General features: G+C 51.0%; 1 pseudogene; it reads left to right on the top strand.

Moving 5' to 3' along the window:
- Positions 1-43: 43 nt before the first annotated feature.
- Positions 44-117, top strand: LOC143128291 (U6 spliceosomal RNA; annotated as a pseudogene).
- The last annotated feature ends 9,883 nt before the right edge of the window (positions 118-10,000 follow it).

Consider the following 10,000-nt stretch of genomic DNA (forward strand, 5'->3'; position numbering starts at 1 on the left):
CTGAGGTGGGGGGTTATATGCTGAGGTGAGAAGCTTCTAGGATGTGCTCGCTACGGCAGCACACCTACTAAAATTGGATCGATACAGAGAAGATTAGCATGGCCCCTGCGCGAAGGAAACTTACGGTTCTGCGATGTTGGCCCCGACGGCGGCGAAAGCCGCCGTCCCGTGCGCGGGAGCGCACGGCCGCCTGCCTACCGTTTTCCTAGACCTAGCCCCACAGCCCTGCCTAAAATTGGATTAAACGATGCCCTCTAAGTATTTATCCCGAATAAATGTAGTGAAAAATGGGACGCAAGGCCGTTTGAGGCCATACAAATGAGACAAATAAGACACACGTGTCAATCAAAGGTTACGTCAGGGTACACAGACGACCGGTTAAAGGGCCAGTGTTGATTTCTCCCATCAAAGCATTTATGAACATGCTTTTTATGACATTTGTCTATTTGTTTCAAAACCCATGTATTTCAACTAAACTGTAATTGTGACAAAGGTTCGTTTATCAAAGCATGGCTTTATTTCAACCAGCTTTTATAGTGTGTTAATTTATTAATTGTTTATTTAAGCATGGCTTTATTTCAACCAGCTTTTATGGTGTGTTAATTTATTAATTGTTTATTTAAGCATGGCTTTATTTCAACCAGCTTTTATAGTGTGTTCATTTATTGATTGTTTATTAAAGCATGGCTTTATTTCAACCAGCTTTTATGGTGTTTTCTTCCACATAAAGTGAAGAGATAGTCTTTAGGCAATTAATTTAATTAATTTGTAGCATACAAACAATAAATAAAAACACAAACAGTAAGACTATAACTAGAAAAAAATATATATAAAACTATTGACTGTAAAAAAAAAAAAACTATATACATATTTACAAGAGTGTTTTTCTCAGGTCCCTCTTCTCAGCAAGCCACAGCTCCACACTTTTGCCTGCGTATAGGGCACAGAAGTTCCTCCCACCTAACCGACTGTGGCCAAAGTCTTTTTGTGCCGGCTGGAGGCACCGCTGGCAAATACGCAGCTTGTGGGGCTTGTGAGGCTTGTGCTTCCTCCTGGGAGGCCCAGTGGAAGGAGGCGCAGAGGAAGGGGAGCTAGTGGAAGGAGGTGCAGGGGAGGAAGGGCCAGGGGAGGAAGAGCTGGTGGAAATGGTGAAAATGCGCCTTGGCTTCCTCTTGGAAGGCCCAGGGGAAGGAGGCGCAGAGGAAGGGGAGCTAGTGGAAGGAGGTGCAGGGGAGGAAGGGCCAGGGGAGGAAGAGCTGGTGGAAATGCGTCTTGGCTTCCTCCTGGAAGGCCCAGGTGAAGGAGAGCTGGCAGCCTGCCTCTCCATCCTTTTTTTGAGGTTCCACAGAGTGGTTCTCGGAACCTTCTTTGCCTTGTCTGGGGTGCGCTGAGCCGCGAGCCACTCACGAGCTGTGAGTGACCCAGGGCCCCCCTCCAGCTCGCAGTAAAATTGCCCCTTGAAATACGCATGCCCTTCATCCAGTGTCCTCTCATTGCCACACATATTACAGGGGTCCCCCGGCTGGCTTTGGGTCTTCCCCATCTCCTCCTGCCGCACCCTCTTGTCCTTCCACATCCTGCTCCTCCAGCGGCTTATGGTGACTCTGTGTGGCATCCCCGGCTTGGATGCCAAGTCCACCGCTACGGCCGCCCTCTGCTGTCGCCGCCACTCCACCGGCGTCTTAGCTCCAGGGCCCTCCCCAAGCTGGCAGTAGGGAGTGCCCTGGAACTTGGTGTGACCGTTCTTCGCGGTCCTCTCCAACCCACATACCCCGCATGTTGGAGGCCTCCTCTTCTTTTTGGCTGGAGCAGCAGCGGCGGTGGCAGCATTGAAGCTGTCACTCACTAAACACAGGTAATAAATAACTCTTTTAGTCTAGGTAAAATTAAATGGACTGGTACACACAGATTAAAACAATTTAACGAGATTGATACACACCCTCTGGCTCCAGCTCCACACCCTCTGGCTCCAGCTCCTCTAGCTCCAGATCCACACCCTCTGGCTCCAGCTCCTCTAGCTCCAGCTCCACACCCTCTGGTTCAGGCTCACAGTTCTTGGTCTTCTGCATTGCCTTCATATTGTCTAAGTGTGGTTTAAAGAAATGTTGCACCTGTATTTGTACTTTGTCAGTGAAGGGAGCTGGACACACCTCTGGGAGACCGTCTGGCGTGTGGCTACTCCACTCTGCCTTATTGTTTTAGCTTGATGGGCCATCATGATGGACAAAAGGAGTAGCCTGGACGGCCATCGCGAGAGACAAAAGAGGCCAAGTGTGAAGTGTGTAAGTGTGAAGTGGGTGGCTGCAGTAGCAGTAAAGTTATGTTGTAACTGACTTAAAGCCATAAAATATAAATAAAGAGGAGAAGTTTGGTTTAAGAACAATAAAATTATTTATTAAAATAATAACAATAACTATTTACAAAAAAACAGACTATATACAGTGTCAGGGTGGTGGTGGGAGTGGCCCCTCGCGCTCTCGCCGCTTTAGTTCTTGGAGCCACTGCTCCACTGTTCCCCCGTCGGCCCGGGCGCAAAAGGTCTCCCGTTTGTAGCGGCTGTGGCCGTACTCCCGGGTCTTAGGCTGGCCACAGCGCCTGCACTGAAATCGGGAGACCTTTTTGAAGGGCTTGAGGAAGAGCCCTTCCTCCCGGGCACGACGCTCCTGCTCTGCCTGGATCTTGTGCCTCCAGGCAGTAGAGCGGGGGATGGCTCCAGCGATGGCGATTGCTGGAGCGGCGGCTGGAGCAGTGGCTGCGGCGATGCTGGACGAGGGAGCCTGCGTGGACGGGGTGGTGTCCATGGCGGACGGGGTGGTGTCCATGGCTGAGGAGGAGGAGGATGTGGCACTTTGGAAGGCGGCGATGATGTCATACAGCTCAGGGGCCAGCGGCCCCCGGATGGTGGCAGCCAGACCAGAGGCGTCCGCGGGCAGGCGGTGCTGGAGGGGCTGGTCTGGCTGTTGGGGCTGCTGCAGCAGAGTCCGTGGGGCAGGCAGGGGCTCCGCTGCAGTCTGGGGAGCGCTGGGCCCTGGGACTGCGATGGCGATGGTGTCCCGCATCATCGCCTTGCTCCTCTGGTTGTGCCTAACAAGAAATAAAAAAACAGACAGAAAAAAATACATTATTAATCACAACAAAGCTAAAAATCATTATCAACATCAGTGCTGTGAGCCAAAGTATATTGACTTACCACATCGACAGGGTCCGCTGATTAACATCAAACAACTGGATCCGGGTGCTCGCCATGAGGGCAGGACAGTTGACCACATTGTCCTGTATCTGTTTGTAGTCCCTCATGACGGCACCCCAGCGGTTGATGCGGACCCCGGCGAGCGTCTTGCCCTCGTGGCTGTATGCGCGGCACAGCTCCAGCATGATGGCTTCAACAAGCCTGCTGGCTTTAGGAGACTGTGCCGCTCCCGCCCCCTGACCCAGGACGACACTGGAGAGAGAGAGAGGGAGAGGGAAAGTGTTAGTGACTGACTATAGCAGGCTCTAAAAAAGCTAAATTATTAATGCAGTGACTGCTTACCGCTTCACACTGTCCACCCCTGGCGTGTGAGCGTGCCTGTTGCTGGTCTTAAAGCGGCCTTTGACCAGCTTGTCCTGGTGGCGGGGGGGGAAGGTCACCGACGCCTTGTCACAGTCCGCCAGCTTGTCCCAGAGAGCCACCACCTCTCTGGACTGACGCTGTGTGACGAAGGCGTGGTGCCGCAGCTCCACGAGGGCATGGGCCAGGGCCACCACGTGATGGTAGCCGAGGTGACCGTCTGGCCCAACGACGTCCTGAAAGAAAGCACAACAACACACAAGACACAGCACATGAGCAAACACAGCAAGCATACAACCTCAGGGAATATGAAATGTTACAAGGCAGCTGTGCACTCACTTCCTCCTCCTCCTCAACCGGCTGCACCTCCATCCTGTCGTCGGCAGGAGGTGGGTGGGGTGGGTGGGGGGGTCCCGACTGGGATGACGAGGCCTCTCTGACACTGTGGGGCTCCTGGAGGAGAGTGCTGTGGTAGGCGAGGAGACGGATCTCCTCTGGCTCCTCCTCCTCTTCCTGGAAGCCCTCATCAGTGTCAGTGACGTCCTCCTCCTCGGCCTCGTCTGTCCCATCCGGAGCGTCGGGATCCCCCAGATCCTGCAGCACAGCGTTTGTCTGGGAGTACAGGTACTCCACCCCTAAGAGTTCCCCTGCAGAAAGAGAGAGAGGGAGGGAAAGACACACACACACATTAGCAGATGCCACAAGACAGCAGCAGCAGCAAACACTGTCTGTCGCAGATCTCTCTGTACCTGTGTACTCCCTGGGCTCCGTGTAGGATTCAACCAGCGTGACCCCCTTGAACTCCTGGGCCAGCTGGTTGAAGCTGTGCTGCAGTTGGGCACTGTAGCAACGCAGCGCCGCACGTTGTCCTCCCTCGACTGCCGCTCTGCCGCGGTCTTCGTTCCACCGCACCAGGCCCTCCAGCAGGTACACCTGAAAGTGGACATCACTTGCAGTTGTACCTGGAAAACATTAAAAAAAAACATGGGGGGGAGAGAGCAAAGAGTTAGTGAAAAGCAAAAACACAAAACAACAACAACACATGTAAATGTGGTGGAAAAAATATACCTGGTATGAAGCGGCACTGGTGCAGGTGGAAGGACTCCAGGGAAGTGGAGCCTCGTGCACACCTGAAGACGGGGAGCCTCACACCACCCTTGGTGACCTCACCCGTCTTGGTGTACAGCTCCACCCCCTCTGGGTCCTGGATGCAGTCGAGGTGGCGGCGCTGCGTGCTCCAGATCTCCTCCATGCGGGCGCGGTCGATCAATGGGACGCCCATGGTGTCCGTCAGCCCCGAGAAAGTGTCCAGCACCTCCCGGAGGAGCCGCTCTGTCTCCGCCGCACCCCTCGTACGGCGGCGACAATGGCGAGCGAGCTCCTTGGCTGACAGTTTGATGTGGGCGTCCCGCCCCTCCACGGACTGCTTGGCCTCTCTCAAGCGGGCGACGTCCTCGTCGTCCCACTCGAAGATGGCGAAGGAAATCCTCGCCATGAAGAGGCCATAGAGCTGGTGGCTGTCTGTGGTGACACCCCTCGCGAAGCGTCGCATGAGGTGCCACACGTCAAGCCTGACCACCAGCTCGTGCCACTCGTGGTACATCTTTTGCACTGCCGATGTTCCCACGGTGACACAGCAGTCCCGGTCAACGTACATGACCTTTGGAGGGGCCTTTCCGGCTTTGCGGTACCGCTGCATCAGGCCGGCCGCCATGTTGGTCAGTCCGTCCCCCTCGGCTGCAGTGAGGACGGACACGAGTACCTGCCCGTACTCGTTGCCAACATTGGTTACCCAGGCGGCCGAGCCAGCGGCACCACCCGCAAGCTTATTGGCGATCTGCAAGACACAGCGCAAACACACAGTTAGACACACGGCACACCACAGTAACATTATACAAGGTAACGGCACAGTGGAGAGAGAAATCTCACCTTCTTCGTGGAGTCCATCTTAAGAAGATCGCCAAAAATGGACGTCACTCTGGCCCTGGTCTCGTCCAGCCTGGTCATGGCTTCACGGACGTAGACCCCACCGAGCCAGGTGAGTCCGGGCACCTTGATGATGTCCGGGAGCGACACCTCCTGTGGTGCCGCTCCAGGTGCCCTCAGCTTGCGGAGCACGGAAAGATACTGCATCGACCGCGCCATCCACTCCCTGGTGTGCTGCTCCACCAGGGAGGCACGGAGGCGAGCCACACCGTTGCCCAAGGTGCGCTCCTTTAGCAGCCCAATCACCGCTCTGTCGCAGGACAACCTGTGATGGAAACAGAACACAGAGAATACAGACAAATATAGTTAAGTACAGAGAACAATCAACAGAAAAAAAAGCATGTTGAGTGAATGTTGAATGACTTTCTTGTGACATACTTGTACGTCAGAACAGCTGGAAATTGTTCGCGGTGCGCGATGTCCAGCTGCTCCAAGATGTCCTGCGACCAGCCCGCGACCTTCTTGTGACAGGAGGGGCACTGAAGGTACTCTGTACCCATGTGGTACCACCCACTCCTGTCCAGGACCCTCCGGACGGTCCTGTATAGTCCAGCGCCCATCAGTTTGCGCCCACAGGCAGGGCACGTCAGGTGGTATGCCCACATCCTGTAGGGCATCCACAGAAAGAATGGGCGCTGGAAGAAGGCGTGGGCTGTGGCGGGGGGCTGCGTGTAGAGGGGCCGGGCGCCTGGCGGATACCACCACAGCTTCAGCTGTGTCGTGAGGGCAACCTTCCCATCGGCTGCCCTCCGGAACAGCGCCCGGCCCACCCACTCCTGCTGCTCTTCAGGCAGCGTCTGCCTCCAGCTGAGGGGAAGCAGCTGAAACACACACAGCAGACAGCAGAGACACACAGTTAGTGAGCTGAATGTGCAGCAGACAAACACACATATACACACACACACATCATACACACTCACATCATACATACCTCTTTGCCGGAGGCAGTCTGCTGAAGAGCCACCACTCCTGGTCCTTCCAGTGGCTGCTGAGAGGAGGAGAGAGAGGAAGAGGGGACCACGGCTGGTGGGGCGGCTGGTGGGGCGTCCCTGTACGTGCCTGACAACACATATCAGCGTTAGTACTTGCATTACTCATGCATTACAAGTGTATTTACAATAAAATGTATACTTACGGGGAGGGAGAGAGTCGACCTCGACGGCGGCAGCGAGCAGTTCGGTGTCGCTCGGGTCCGAGGAGGAGGCGCCTGGAGGCAAAGAATAACATGATGAAGCACTGGTGTGTTGTGAAAAGCACCTTACAGGCTGTTTTGTAGACGGTGCTATTACCTGGCGGTGGGAGGACATGTGCTGGCTCAGGTGCGGTCTTGGGCTCCTTGTCCCGAGCCAGCACATACATTTTCAGGGCCTCCATCCTGGACCGAGCTCCCACCTTCTGCTTCCGTATCCATGCCACGTAGCTGTAACAGAGCAAAGGGGGGAAAACACACAAAATCAGCAAAAACACACACACACACACAATCAAAATCAACACACACACACACACTACTTACGTTCGACTCTCTTGGTCCCGCGCGTCATACAGGGACTTTAAGGTGCGATGGCTGTGCGCACCAAACCCCACCAGCGTGTCTCCCAGCCCCGCCCCTGCAGACAAGGAGCCCTCGCACAACCTACGCCTGGCGACGGCCGTCACCATGGGTGGGTACAGCCCGGCGTAGGAGGCAAGGGCGTCCTTGTTCTGCATCTGGGGCGTAGTTGTGGTGTCCCCTCCCTCTCTCTCCTTCTGGTGGGACGCCAGGATCTTTACGGCGAACCCCACGTTGTTGCTCAGCAGCCACTGGAATGTTTGCCCGCGGTACTGGCCGATCTGGAGCTCACTTTCGGCCAGCACCGCTTGCTCGTTGTGGACCCCGTACTTCTTCCACGCTCTAGCCCTCGCCTCGGCTCGAACCACATCGGCCCTCTTCACCTGCCCACCACTGGCAGAGCCCTGCTTGATAAATTTTTCTGCGGCTGCAGAGGGCCGAAGGGTGAGCTCAGAGGACGAGGGCTCAAAACGAAACACGGGGCTGTAAGACATTGTCTGAAAGATAAGAAGAAACAAAACACTTCACTGACTAATTGTCCTGTTAATGCACATTACCTGTTTGCCTCCCCTGGGGTGTTGGGATAACACTTTTAATATCAATGTTAATGTCAGGATATCAGCCCATTAGGGGTGTTGGGATAATACTTTCAATGTCAATGATAATATTAGGATATCAGACCATTAGGTTTTACAGTAGCAGCTAGCTGGACAGTGACCTATTGCCCTGTCCCCCCACCCATTAACGTTAACTTAACATACTGCCAAATGAAACATAGCGGTTGCGTTTTAATCTCAAAATACACAGATTTACACTTCGAATTTCGTTACAGCATTTATATCACAGCTACCCAAGGGTCTAAGAAAGTTAAAAACGTCGTCCGATTATAGTTTTATGGTTTATTCCGAACTGTACACGTCTCGTTAGGAGGCTGTGTTTTCCATTCATTCCTATTGTAAACGATTGCGGTTACACTTTAAACATAAAATGTGTGTATTTAAGCTTCGAATTTCATTACAACATTTATATCACAGCTACCCAAGGGTCTTACAAAGATAACTACGTTTTCAGATCTTAGTTTTATGCATATTTCGCTTTTTTTCTTGTCACGATTTGACAGGTACATTAAAGTACATTACAGCACATTAAAGTCATTTAAATGGTAATGACATGCTAATCGCAATATAAAGTTTGTTTAAACTTTGCAGAATATTAAGCTGTTTTAATACTGATTGTAATTGCTGTTATGGAGACAAAAAGACATAACTTACGTGCAGTGAAACTTCCTTACTTCCTTTCCTTGCTCCTGCTGAATGAATGAAATGAATGACCATGCGTCCGTGAATTTTTACGAAATTCAGTCGGAGCAGAATTTAATAGAACAGGCCAATGAAACATTGCGAGGTTTTGGTAGGGCGGGACATACAAATAGAACAAGCCAATAAACATTCACTCATGGTTATGGTTATGATATTATAGCAGATGCGTGTCCAAAGCTACATAGAAAATAAGAAAACAAAGTTAAATTTAACAGTAAACTATTTAAAAAGTTGGTAATACTACATTAATTACACTGTAATTGTAATAAATTATTTAATTTATAAAAAGCATGGCTTTATTTCAACCAGCTTTTATGGTGTGTTAATTTATTAATTGTTTATTTAAGCATGGCTTTATTTCAACCAGCTTTTATGGTGTGTTCATTTACTTACTGTTTATTAAAGCATGGCTTTATTTCAACCAGCTTTTATGGTGTGTTCATTTATTAATTGTTTATTTAAGCATGGCTTTATTTCAACCAGCTTTTATTGTGTGTTCATTTACTTATTGCTTATTTCAACCTGCTTTTATGGTGTTTTTTGTCCTCCACAGAAACAGACAGTCTTTTTCTGAACAATATTTATTTTTATTAAAAACAATTTAAAAAAACTATATACACAAATATATACGAAAGTGGCTGCTGAGGAGGAGGAGAGAGAAAGAGGAGAAAGAGAGGGCCACGGCTGGTGGGGTGCCCCTGTACGTGCCTGACAACACATATCAGCGTTAGCACGGTGTATTACACATGCATTACAAGTGTATTCACATCAACATGTATACTTACGGGGAGAGTTGACCTCAGCACTCAGGCACTACAGCGTCAGGTGATGGGTCCGAGGAGGAGGCACCTAGCTCCTTGTCCCGGGCCAGCACATAGCTCCTCAGACGGCCTATTCTGGACTCCACTATCACCGTCAGCTGTCGTACCCAATCCAGATAGCTACAGTAAAAGAGCAAAGGGGGGAAAAAAACACACAAACACATACATTAAATCAACAAACAAACAAACACACACACACACACACTACTACTACTTACATTCGACTCTCTTCATCCTGCACTTTGTACAGGGACCTAAAGGTGTGGTGTGAATATGCACCAAACCCCACCACCGTGTTGCCCAGCTCTGGGGGCCAGAGGGCACCACCTGATCACCTGACATTTTCTGAAAGACAAAAAGAAACAAAACATTGTAATACACTGCACTGACTAATTGCACTGTTAATACACATTACCTGTTAGCCTCACCTGGGGTGTTGGGATAACACTGTTAATATAATAATGTCAGGATATCAGACCATTAGGTTTTACAATAGCTGGACAGTGGCCTAATCGCCCCCCCCCCCCCCCCCCCCCCGTTTTAACGTTAACTTAGCATAACATACTGCCACACACACAAACACAAAATACACAGCTTTACACTTCGAATTTCGCTACAGCATTTACATCACAGCTACCCAAGTGTCTTAGGAAGATAATTACGTCTTCAGATTTTAATATTATGCATTATTCCGATTTTGAGAGGTCTTGTTAGGAGGCTGTGTTTTCCATTCATTCCTATGGGAAACGATCGCAGTTCCACTTCAAACATCAAA

This window comes from Alosa pseudoharengus, unplaced genomic scaffold (genome assembly GCF_046254945.1).
Source record: "Alosa pseudoharengus isolate Yale_2024_CS ecotype anadromous, Long Island Sound unplaced genomic scaffold, YU_APseudo_1.1 YU_APseudo_1.1_scf_17, whole genome shotgun sequence".
Classification (NCBI taxonomy): domain Eukaryota; kingdom Metazoa; phylum Chordata; class Actinopteri; order Clupeiformes; family Clupeidae; genus Alosa; species Alosa pseudoharengus.